Below are 12,448 nucleotides of genomic sequence, written 5' to 3'. Positions count from 1 at the left end.
CATTATTTTATTATTATTATCTAATTTTTTATCTTTATCTTTATCTTTATCTTTTTATTTTTATTTTTTATTTATCTATTTTATTTTATTTCTCCCCCTCTATTCCCTATTAAGATCAGACCAGACCAACATCACATGATCTCTCTGGGTGGAGTCTGCATGTTCTCCCCGTGTTACCGTGGGTTCTCTCCGGGTTCTCCGGCTCCTCCCACCGTCCAAAGACATGCATGTGTTAGGTAAAATTGGTGACTCTAAATTGGCCCTAGTGAATGAATGTGAAAGTGAACTGTCTGTAATGTCTATGTCTCTGTGTTGGCCCTGCGACAAGTTGGCCACTGTCCAGGGTGTACCCCGCCTAAGGCCCGAAGTCACTGGGATAGGCTCCAGTCACCCGCGACCCCGAAAGGGAACAAGCGGTAGAAGATGGATGGATGGAGGAGTTTTTGTTAATAAGAGTTTTTTGTTTTGTTCATAAGAGTTCTATTAAGAGTGTGTTTTGAAACTTCCTATAATCTGTCCTTTCCTCCTGTTCTACTGCGTTGTAACAACCAAATTTCCCCTTGTGTGGATATTAAAGGATTATCTTATGATATTCTGCTTTCCCCCCATGATCAAATATACCAGTTTTCCACATTTACTTCTGGAATTATATATATAGTATATTCCTTATAGGTTTACATTTTCTGCTTGCTGTTAGAAACTCGACACCCAACTCTCCTGTGCACAAACAAAACAGAAAAGACACCCAGTATTTATGTACAGCTCATCCAAACAGTGTCTTCAGTAAACAACTCAATGGTGAAACTACACTACACAGACTTAGAGAGCGTCTTCTTTGCTAAACCCTCTGCCACAATGCACAGCAACAACAACGCTATTCTTTGAGCTGTGGTAAATGTTTAGAAATATCTACTGACCTAAAATGAACTAAACCAGGTCTTCTCAAACTTTTTCTGGCTCAATAAATGATAAAGTATGATAAATAAAACACAAAACACATAAAACTACTGAAATAACAGTAGTAATTAGAGTTTAATTAATTAAATAGGCTAAATAACATGTATTTTCAGTGTCATTCACAGGGCTTTGAAGATATGAAGAAATGGTACAACACAGCCTCATTCCTCTACAAATATATGACTCTCTGAGTGCTCTCCCCTCATCTCCCACTGTCTCTTCATCTCAGCTGCATAGACAGGGCAGGTCAGTCACCTGTCTGCAGTGGGACAACGCAGAATTGCTGCTTCATTACAGTGAATACGGCTTTTCAAGGAGGTGACGCTCTCGTGTTACTTCTCGTCACTGCTGATCACTTTTACCACTGCGGGTCTACGACCGTCACACACAGACTGCTTTCTGTGCATGGGATCAACACAGGATCATATTTTTCACATATGTTTCATATTGCCAAATAAACGGTCAGAAGCGGAGCAAGTTTAAAAGAGAGAAGAAAAAAGGGGAGAGAGAAGACGAGCACGAAGAAAACCAGGACAGAAGTGCAAAGAGGGACAGAGGAGGGACAGAGGAGGGACAGAGGAGGGACAGAGGAGGGACAGAGGAGGGACAGAGGCGCGTTGGGGCCACGGAAAGGCAGAGGAGGGACTGATCCCATATTGCGCATATAGAAGCCAAAGTCGTGACTCGTTCTAATGTGTGAGGCACAGAAGCAGGCTGACCCAGCCCTCAACTGCTCTCTCGTATTTAGAGCTTCACCCCGTGTTGGCACGGGGCGTTTTTCTGTTGTTCAAAACACATCTGTCATGCGTAATGTGCACACATTTTTCCAAATGACTTGCGCCCCCCCTTGACAAAGCTCTGCACCCCCCAAATGGGTGCACCCCCTACTTTGAGAAGCTCTGAACTAAACATGAGAGGCTTTATAAAAAGAAGGCCTGAGTCAAACTGACTGAAAAACAGATGAGAGCTGGAGCAGCGGTCAGGTTTGTTTGGTCTTAAAGGTTGTATGGAAGTTTTTATTTGTTTTTAGTTGTCAATATCCATGCTAGCCATTTGGGTGCCCTAAGCAGAAATCCTCGGTGGTGCCCTCATGCCCCCAACTCCCTTCAAACGTGCAAAAAAATATATAGATGTTTGATATCTGTAATACAATTTAAAGACTATTTCTTGATTTGAGTTTTAAAAAGAAATACATTTTATTTTGTAAATATTGCATAAATCACAATCCTAAGTGGGATCTGGGGGCTCTCACCAAGCCCCTAAATTTTCCTGCTCTGCCCCTGCTCCAGCGTCTCCTGAAGCCCTTCTCCTGCACTTCTGCAGAAAAGATCGAGGCTCTAGAAAACACTACAGGCTGCAACGTATTGATGCTTTATGTTGCATTTATGAAAACATGATTTAGACATTTGTAAGAAGTTGAACCACTTTGGCTTTAGCTGCACAACCTGGCGCATGCATATATTGTTTCATTCTCTTGCTTTCACAATTTCTAATTGAATATGATGCAATTTTAAATCATCTAAAAACTGCTCTTTGTGGTTTCTAGAATACATATGTGAAGTTTCTAGCTGTGCCCCTGATCCGTCTGTGTCTGTTTAAACCTGTGGCTTGTGTAGCTGCCCCTGCACATCTCAAACTTCATATGGAGAGAGAGGCGACACTTGAGTCCTAGTTTGAAGTTTAAGATAAGATAGATAAGATAATCCTTTATTGTCCACACATGGGGAAATTGTGTTGTAGTTAAACAGCTCTGTTGCCACCTATGGGAAAATAACTAATTTGAAGTTTTCCAGTCAGGGTTCAGAGCCCACCACAGCACTGAAACTGCACTAGTTAAAGTCACAAATGATTTGTTATTAGTCGCTGACGATGGACTGGTCTCAATCCTGGTTCTGTTGGACCTCAGCGCAGCGTTTGACACCATCGACCACAACATTCTACTGCAGAGGTTAGAATGTGATGTAGGTGTCGGAGGAACAGCCCTCAGCTGGTTTAAATCCTATTTATCTGATAGGTACCAATTTGTTAATGTAAACCAGAGCTCCTCACCATGCTCTAAAGTAATTTACGGTGTGCCACAGGGTTCGGTACTCGGTCCAATTCTGTTTACTCTTTATATGCTGCCATTAGGCAACATTATCAGAAAGCATGACATTAACTTCCACTGCTATGCAGACGACACTCAGCTGTATTTATCAATGAAACCTGATCAGAGCGATCAAGTAAACAGACTTAGTACTTGTGTGAAGGAGGTAAAAACCTGGATGACACTTAATCATCTGCTTCTTAACCCTGAAAAAAACCGAGGTCATTGTGCTTGGCCCTAATCATCTACGAGACGCTCTATCTGAGCAGATAGTCACACTGGACAATGTCAGTGTAGCCTCCAGTTCTACTGTAAGAAACCTTGGAGTCTTATTTCAGGGGTCCTCAAACATCGGGCCAGGGACCGGTACCGGTCCGCAACGCGTTTGCTACCGGGCCACTGAAATAATCTATCAGCGACAGCATCTTCTCCGACGTAACTTTGGCCTGTTCCTCATGACGCTAATAAGCTCGTCTGTGGATGTATAATGAAAAGCCTTATAGGAAATTGCCAAAGAAATCCATTAAACATAATGGCACGTATATTCTATCTATGCTCTTGTCCTGCGTGATAACATAACTGATACATGCATTATACATGATACATGCTGCCCAAAAGTAGACCCAAAAGCTTGCGTAAATGAGTGAAAAACAAAAGTCTTTGGAGAGCTTTTTTGCAAAGGGGGAAAAGGCCAAGTGAGGAGCCAGACGAGGAGCCCACGACCTTCAAGAAAAAGAAAGCTAAATTGAATAGACAATACCAGGAGTCCTACTTAAAATACTGGTGATACTCACACACCGAGTCAGCTCTGCATAAAATATGGGGAAAAGCTAGCTAACAAGGCAATGAAACCTTCAAAACTGCGTCGGCGATTAGCGGGAATTTTGGAGGACACGTCTCCTGGGCCAGCATTCTCCAGCTGTTGCACGATCATCTGTTTTTACTTTTACAAGAGTTTGAGCACTACTTCCCTGCGCTTGAATGGATCCTCGACCCATTAAACCGGGCAAATCGAGCATGTGCAACAAGAGGATCAGTTGTTGGAGATTGAAAATGACAGTGGTCTTAGACGTATATTTGATGTAACAACTCTGCTGACATTCTGGATGAAAATCAGGCCAGAATATCTTGACATCGGCACAAGATCACTAAAAGCCTTACTACAATTTCCAACATCCTCTGTGTGAAGTGGGCTTTTCTGCAGTGACAAGACAAAACTACGGAGCGAACTGGTTTCAAACACACTGCGGGTGTCATTGTCTCCATCACTCCTAGGATGGGACCACCTCATGCACAGAAACACGTGCAGGGTCCCCACTGATTCAGCCTGTGGTGAGTTCTAATTTGTATGCACTTATTTTTGCCATATTTATCTGATGAGGTTCCACCAGTCAGATGAACAGTGAGGACACGTGTAACTGTACGTTATGTTACTCCAATTCAGATCTTTTGGTATGGTACACTTAATAATATACAAACGCGTCTTTTGAGAACATTTTGCCTTCGGAGCTGAATCGAATGGAGCCCCGCCCACGTCACATAACCTGGCACACCGGTCCGTGAAAATAAAAACTACATTATTTGTGGCGCAAAAAAGGTTGGGGACCCCTGTCTTATTTGACCAGGAGCTCTCATTTAAAGCACACATCAAGTTCCCCCCCCCAACTTCCTCACCAGGAGTAGGACAGGTACAATGATGATCTGTGGACCCAGATGCTCCTCGACTCTCTGGAAAAACAGTCTCTACTCCATATGAACGGTTCTTCATCTGCCTGGAAGAACTGGTTCTCCTCCTGAGTGGCTCCAGCTCCACTGTCTATCTCGCGTCCGACTGTCCGACTGAGGGAGTCGGATCTCTCCTTCATTGTGGAAATCCTCAAGGTTTCTACTTTTTCCTAAGGATTTCTTTTTTTTAATGTCCAAAATTTAATATTTTACATTGAATGTATAAATACGTATTTGAAATACATTTACAAACACATTTACAACTGAATTAATGAAGTAAACACACTTTATTTCCACTTTTGGTAATGATAATACAATGACTTAAGAGGCAGATACCATTTGTGAGAAAATACATTTGACATAAAATTACATTTTATACTTTATAAAATATCAGATTGTAAAGAGCAAAACTAAAATTTCAGTGATACTGTAACTTATAGTGCTTAGTAGCAATTACTACATAAGAGGAAATAAAAACACAAACAATTGTTGGTGCCTGTTTCATAAAACAGCTTCTAAGTGGCATTACTTACTGAACTACATGTGTAACATTTAACATTTTTATATTTAATCATCACAGATGAACAGTTCTTCATCTGCCTGGAAGAACTGGTTCTCCTCCTGAGTGGCTCCAGCTCCACTGTCTATCTCACGTCCCCTTGTCCGTCTGAGGGAGTCGGAGATCTCTCCTTCACTGTGGAACTCATCCAGGTTTATACTTTTTCCCAAAGAGGTTTTGTAGTTTTTCCTGGCTGAGGAGGAGGGTCTAAAGACAGGGGACCCTGTGACATTGCCAAGTCCTTATAAACATTGTTTAATTAGTTTTTCACTGTCGACCTCCGAGACAACCACTGTTGTGATTTTGGGCGTTACAAAAATAAAATGAATTGAATTGAAATTAAGACAGACTATGCCAACTGCAGACCCCCTGTTTAATTGTAAAAGGAACAGTGAAGCTCTGGATAAATAATAGTCTGTCATCCAGCCCAAAGTCATCTGCCTCGAGTTTAGTATTATCTACTTTCAGCTTCTCCATTTTGTCTTCTATGAAAAATGTTTCTGATTCAACGTGGTGCATTTCTAGCTAATGGGTCGGAATATCAGCCACTTCCTGGTTGGGTTTTTTGAAATGGTTGTTTGTGAACGTGGTTCTCTCGGTCATTCATACACCCCAAATATGTATTGGCAGCAAAGAATGTGCTGCCATTGGTTTCTAGGTTGAGGTAGACAGGCCCATCATTCCACACAAGATCATAACCGCCCACCCGCTTTTCTTTGCCATTGAGCCTTCCTTCCATATCAACAACATCTAATGTATCTTCCAGAAGACGACACTTCATCTCATAATACTCTTTGCTGCTGGATGTGAGTGAAGGAGAAGCATTCACTTCGAGTAGCCACGGCTTGAGGTTCTCATCCAGAAGAATGTCATAGCCATAAAGCTCAAAGCAATGTTTATCGTTAATCATAACCTTTTGCACGCTCTGTAAGCTGAGGACAAAGATGTTATGTATGTCTTTGAAAATGGACTCTATCTTCTCTCTGCCATGCTTGGCTGTTAGAAATCTGCGAAGCTGCTGCATCTGCCACTTGCATCCATTTTCAGGGTCATAGTCAGGAGCAGTTTTTTGAACAGCGACATTGGTCAGATGCATATATTTATCATCAATGCTGCTCAGAGAGAAACGAATATTTGCGAAGCGTACAACCCCATCACGGTAGAGCCAGATCATCAAGGGGTTATATGATGTGACCAATACATACACCCTCAGGTCAAATTTTCTTCCATTTATGAGATATGGGTTCTCTATATAGCGCTGGGCAACATAGCTCTCAACTTGAGATGAAACTTTCTGCACCTCCGAGCAAGTGCGATCTTTTTTCCAATCTATGATGTCTTTTAATTTCTTGAAGAGGAAAATGCCTTTCCCTTGAGATTTTGCCACTGGTTTCATGATCCAGGTGCTGCCAGGGCTTCTTTTAAACTCATCCACAAAAAGATAATATTCAGTGGGAAGTGTGAAAGAACAGGGGAAAAAATCCCATTCGGACGCCTCCATGCAACCCTTCTCTCTTTCAATGCTTTTCTGATATCTCTTAAGATTTTTGTGCATGAGGTTTTTACGTGTCAGCTCATAATAATTGCGGAAATGGTTTATTCTTACATGTTCCTTCATGTAAGAATGGTCAAAGTTTTCTCTTATCCATGCCACGTTGCACCAGTTAAAGTCCCACTCTCCATCTCCTTTGACCTGTACCCAGCCTGGTCTCTGCCTCAGGACGTCCTTTATGGTGTTGCTGCTTTGGCCACATTTATAGTACACACGTATGTGAGCAGCTCGCTCTTTTTTGTCACAGTCATCAAAGCCACCAATGCCTTTTGACATTCTGGATTTTGATTTGAATTAATTGACAGTTTAATGAACTAGATGTTTTGAAAGTTAATCCTATAAAGCTAACATTAATGCTATTCTTTAGCTCATTTGGTCAAGGAGCACGACTGTAGTAGAGTGTCGTTATCATTTCTTCTTCTTCTTTGGTGTTTTATGGCGGTTGGTATCCAAGTGTTACATTACCGCCACCTACTGTAGTTATACCTCTTAGACTTTATACTTTCTTCTTCTTTGGTGTTTTATGGCGGCTGGTATCCAAGTTATTGTTGTTGTTGTTTTATGGCGGTTGGTATCCAATGTTGTTGTTGTTGTTGTCGTTTTATGGCGGTTGGCATCCAATTGTTGCATTACCGCCAGACTTTATTCCTCAGACTTTTCGTAGTCCTCAGACTCTGTCGTATCCAATGTGTTGTTGTTGTTGTTGTTGTTGTTTTATGGCAGTTGGCATCCAAGTGTTGCATTACCGCCAGACTTTATTCCTCAGACTTTGTCGTAATGTGTTGCATTACCGCCAGACTTCTCCAGACTTTATTTCTTTAGACTTTATTCTTATTCTTTAGACTTTATTCTTTTCATTCTTAAGACTTTAATCTTTTCATTCTTTAGACTTTATTCTTTATTCTTTAGACTTTATTTTTTATTCTTCACCCCCCATCTCTACTTCTTCTTTGGGTTTTTATGGCGGTTGGTATCATAAGATAAAGATAAGATAATCCTTTATTGTCTCACATGGGGAAATTTCATTGGTGCAACGCAGGAAGATACAGAGGCAGATACAGAAGAAAAGAACAGATCACTTATAGGAAGTCTAAAAAACACTCTCAGTAGAAGATCTCCTATAAACAAAAACTCCCATAGACAAAACCTCCCATTACCCAATTGTTTCATTATTGCTACCTACTGTAGTTGTACGTGTTATACTTTATACTATATTCTTCTTCTTTTGTGTTTCATGGCGGTTCGTATCCAAGTGTTACATTACCGCCACCCACTACAGTTCTACGTCTAGACTCTAGACTCTTTAGACTTTTGACTTTGTTGTTGTTCTCTTCTTTGGTGTTCCACGGCGGCAGGCATCTTCTTCTTTGATGCTCCACAGTGGCCGGCATCCACAGTGCCACACCACTGCCACCCACTGCAGCTGCGCCTCCCGGGGTCTCCTCAATTGCTACCGCTGCCCCCCATGTCAGATTGTAGTGTAACACTACAAAAACGCACCAAACTCTATAACTTTCCACGTAACCCTGTATTATGTAAGTAACTACAGCCTTACACAATCCCTGTGACTGGATTGTAAAAATGTTCCGCAGATTGAATTCCTGCCTTTTATTCTGACACCATAAAGCCAACCCAGTTCTTTCTCTTTCATAAGCCGTAGAGCAAATCAGCAAAGAATAAAGTCTAAAGTCTAGATGTACAAAATGAAGTAGAAGAAGAAGATCCGATGTACTGGAAGAACAACTTTTAGGACTACGACAAAGTCTGGGGAATAAAGTCTGGCGGTAATGCGACACTCGGATGCCGACCGCCATAAAACAATAACAACAGCAACAACAGTCTAAGGAATACAGTCTGGCGGTAATGCAACACTCGGATGCCAACCGCCATAAAACAACAACAACAACAGCAACAACAATAACAGTCTAAGGAATACAGTCTGGCGGTAATGCAACACTCGGATGCCAACCGCCATAAAACAACAACAACAACAACAACAACAACAACAATAACAGTCTAAGGAATAAAGTCTGGCGGTAATGCAACACTCGGATGCCAACCGCCATAAAACAACAACAACAACATATGAAAGAGAGATAACTGAATTAGTATTATGGTTTCAAAATAATAAACAGGAATTCAATCTGCTGAATCTTCTTACAATCCAGTCACAGGGATCCTATAAGGCTATAGTTTCAAAGAGCATCTTTGTAGTGTTACACTACAATCCAGTAGGTGACGGTAAATGCACCTTTTCTGTTGGCTGCCAACTTCCATTACAAGTAACACAACAAAAACAACAACAAAAACAACAACAACTTTGCTGTTTAATGTGCATATGACATACACTTTTCAGTTATTTGAATGGAATATGACTATATTACAGATTTTGATAAACATTAAACTCGCACACAGCAATAAAGGTCCTTGTCCCCTTGCGACTGCGTGATATGAGCCCCCACAAACAGCCCGCCCCTCATGCTACTGTCTACACCACCCCTCCCCCCACACACAATACCAACTTTATACTACTTCATTCACTGAAATGAGAGATTTTTCAAAAAAATCCATGACCACACAGGTCGAGATAGAGTCATGTCCTGATTGGCTTTTATGTTCAGGGGGATGTGGAGAATACGGGTGCCAAATTTCCATTGTTTATGACAAGTAAAGTAAACAATTGTCATCTCACTCAAAATGCCTGTAAACCAAAACAATACATGTCAGGTTGCTACGGTAACATACTTAAAGATTGAGGTATGTTGTTATTAGATCAAAGTATTTTTTTTTGCTTTAATTCAAATGTTCAAGAGGTACAGCCATTGTAAAATAAACCTATTGTGTCCAGCATTTAATTTTACACAAACCATATTTTTTTCCCTTAAGATAGGAGATTGCATACCGGAGATACACAAGTTTTAACACTTAGAAAAAAATGCTATTTTCTTAACGCGCTTACCACGCCCACATTTGAAATTGCGTCAAAAATCAAAAGAATGATCTGTAACTGCACATGGGTGTAGTTCATTCACTTTCAGACAGAAAATCCAAGGTGCAAAAAATTATAATACGAGGTGCAAAACTTGGAAAATAAATTGGGTTCCGCCCAAGATGGCCGACTTGTGGGGTTTCGGGTGGAGTCATAATATAATTTTTTACTTGTGATGACATGTGATATGTTTGAAGCAAGTTTCATTTGTCTAAGCTGAAAACAGTCCGTCATTGCTGTAATGTATTTATAATTTTTGAGGTGGCGCTAGTGAGTCATTTTTTGGCCACGAAAATTATCACCGCTCTTGAATTTTGAGTCGAAAAAACATCACATTTTTGTTAAAGATCAGGGGTAAAATTTGGGCTGGTTTGTTAGAGAAATAAATAGATAATAATAACGGGAACTCTTTCTCCTATAAGGACGTGAGTTATAGTCACGTGACTTTGCCACATTGTGCCCCATCACAAATGAACCCAGGTCATTTTTTACAGCTGTCTATGACAAAGAAATGGTCTTTTATGAATACGAAAAAATCTTCACAAATAAAATTGTCACCAAATTGTGATTCGTTTAAAAATTACCATGACCACACCTGAAGGTGTATCAGCTTCAAATTTATGACATTGAATTTCTTGGGTTTTGTATCTTGTGGACAAATTTAAAGTGTTTTTGATGAAAACTGTAGGGGTAGATGCCCAAAGTACGAACTGATCCAATATGGCTGACTTCCCATATGGTTTAGGGTGGGGTCATGATATAATTTATTACATGTCCTCACATTAACTATTTTTTTGGTGTCAAGCTCCCATTGGCCCCACGTTAATTGATTTTTGAGGTGAGACTACTGAGCCGTCTTGCATTATTGTTTCACGGGGTCTTAAAATGAGAACTCACTCAGTTCTCATTATCAATACCACTCAAGAGCAAATTAGTCCTTGTTTACTACTTGATTTACCGGCCCCTGGATACAATTCAAATTTAAGTCTAAAAATTGTGGTTGGGCCGGAAACTGCAGACCTCAGACACGACACGTGTGTCCTGCAGAAGTCCTGCAGAAGTTCTCTGAAAACTCTGCCATGAGCGGACTCATCATGGACGACGATGATGTGGAGGACAGAGGACTAGCGCAGGACTTTGTGGACTGATGTCAGCCAAACCACCTCCTCATCAACGTGAGAAAGACCAAGGAGATGGTGGTGGACTTCCACAGACGCCACTCTGCTGCCCCCTCACCAGTGAACATCCAGGACAGAGGCTGGACAAAGTCATCAAGAAGTCCAGCTCCGTCCTGGGCTGTGCTCTGGACTCGGTGCAGGAGGTGGGGGACAGGAGGGTCCTGGCTAGATTCACATCTATGCTGGACCATGAGTGTCGCCCCCTGCAGGACACTCTGTCCGCTCTGGAGAGCAGCTTCAGTGAGAGACTGATCCACCCTCGCTGTGTGAAGGAAAGGTTTCGCAGGTCTTTCCTTCCTGCTGCTGTCAGACTTTATAACAAACACTGTTAGTCCTGAACATGTGTCATTCATCTTCATATTCATGTGCAATAATGTCATATTCATGTACAATACTTTGACATAATATCAATCATCTTGGTGCAATATTCTCTGTCCATATAGCAGCTGTAAATAAGAAGTATTGGTATTAGGGCAGCTGTTTCAGCTGATACTATGTTTGTCAAGTGTGTTACTGGTTTGACTGGGCTGTTCCCCACACTTGAAGTTTAATGCCTTTAGATAATATTTCCACTCTTTAATTTTGCAGATCCATTGGCATCAAAGTCATGTAAAAACCTTCAAAAACTAGCATAAGAGTCAACTAGAACCACTATAAATCAATCAACTTAGCAATATCAAAAATAGAATATGAAAATATTTTACACTACACACAATACATCATATTAACAGCATTAAACACAAGACCATATTTAACAACTGTAGAATACAAATACTATTACAAAATATAAGCTACAATTAATGAATCCAGCAATTAAACAATATTACTTTGACTTAGTATTTACTTAGATGTATAAATATGTATATTGCACATTAACCCACTGAAATAAATGCTACACCACAACATAACAGTTATTTTATTCATATTGTAGCGACCCTAGTCTCTAGTGCGCGTGGTCTCTGGGGCGGAGCTAAGAGCGGCTCAGGAGACGAGGTGGTTTTTGATGTTCCTGTTCCATCGCCATGGTTACGGCCAACAGTAACCAACTCTGTTCAAGAAATAAAGTGACAACTTGTGAGCACTAAACCAGCATTACTGACCTGAGCGAGAAGTTACAATATTTACACCCAAACCAAAGCACAACCCGCTCCTTTAACGTCTTAAACCAACTCACGGAGCGGCACAAGCGGCAACGCACGCGGCGGCTTAAAACGATTCAATTAAGCCAGCGATCTTCCCGAATGTTCGGTCTCTCGCGTCTTTAAACTCATTGCGCCGGCTTCAACTTCTGCCGCGGGGAAGACGCGTGCGTCGCTGATGCTCCGGGCCATTGACAGCGATGTCAGTGTTTACGTCTTTTCTAGCGCGAATTTCGCGATCTATGGAAGGTTTAGGATGGTTT

The 12,448-nt window shown here is 41.1% G+C and overlaps 1 pseudogene; it reads right to left on the bottom strand.

Annotated features, from left to right (window-relative positions):
• Positions 1-5,868: 5,868 nt before the first annotated feature.
• LOC140357792 (probable tubulin polyglutamylase TTLL9 pseudogene) lies at positions 5,869-7,155 on the bottom strand (annotated as a pseudogene).
• Between the last annotated feature and the right edge of the window lie 5,293 nt (positions 7,156-12,448).

This window comes from Eucyclogobius newberryi, unplaced genomic scaffold (assembly GCF_026437365.1).
Source record: "Eucyclogobius newberryi isolate DKJ021-1_F unplaced genomic scaffold, fEucNew1.0.hap1 SCAF_13, whole genome shotgun sequence".
Taxonomy (NCBI): Eukaryota; Metazoa; Chordata; class Actinopteri; order Gobiiformes; family Gobiidae; genus Eucyclogobius; species Eucyclogobius newberryi.
This window is presented reverse-complemented; position numbering and strand designations above follow the sequence as displayed.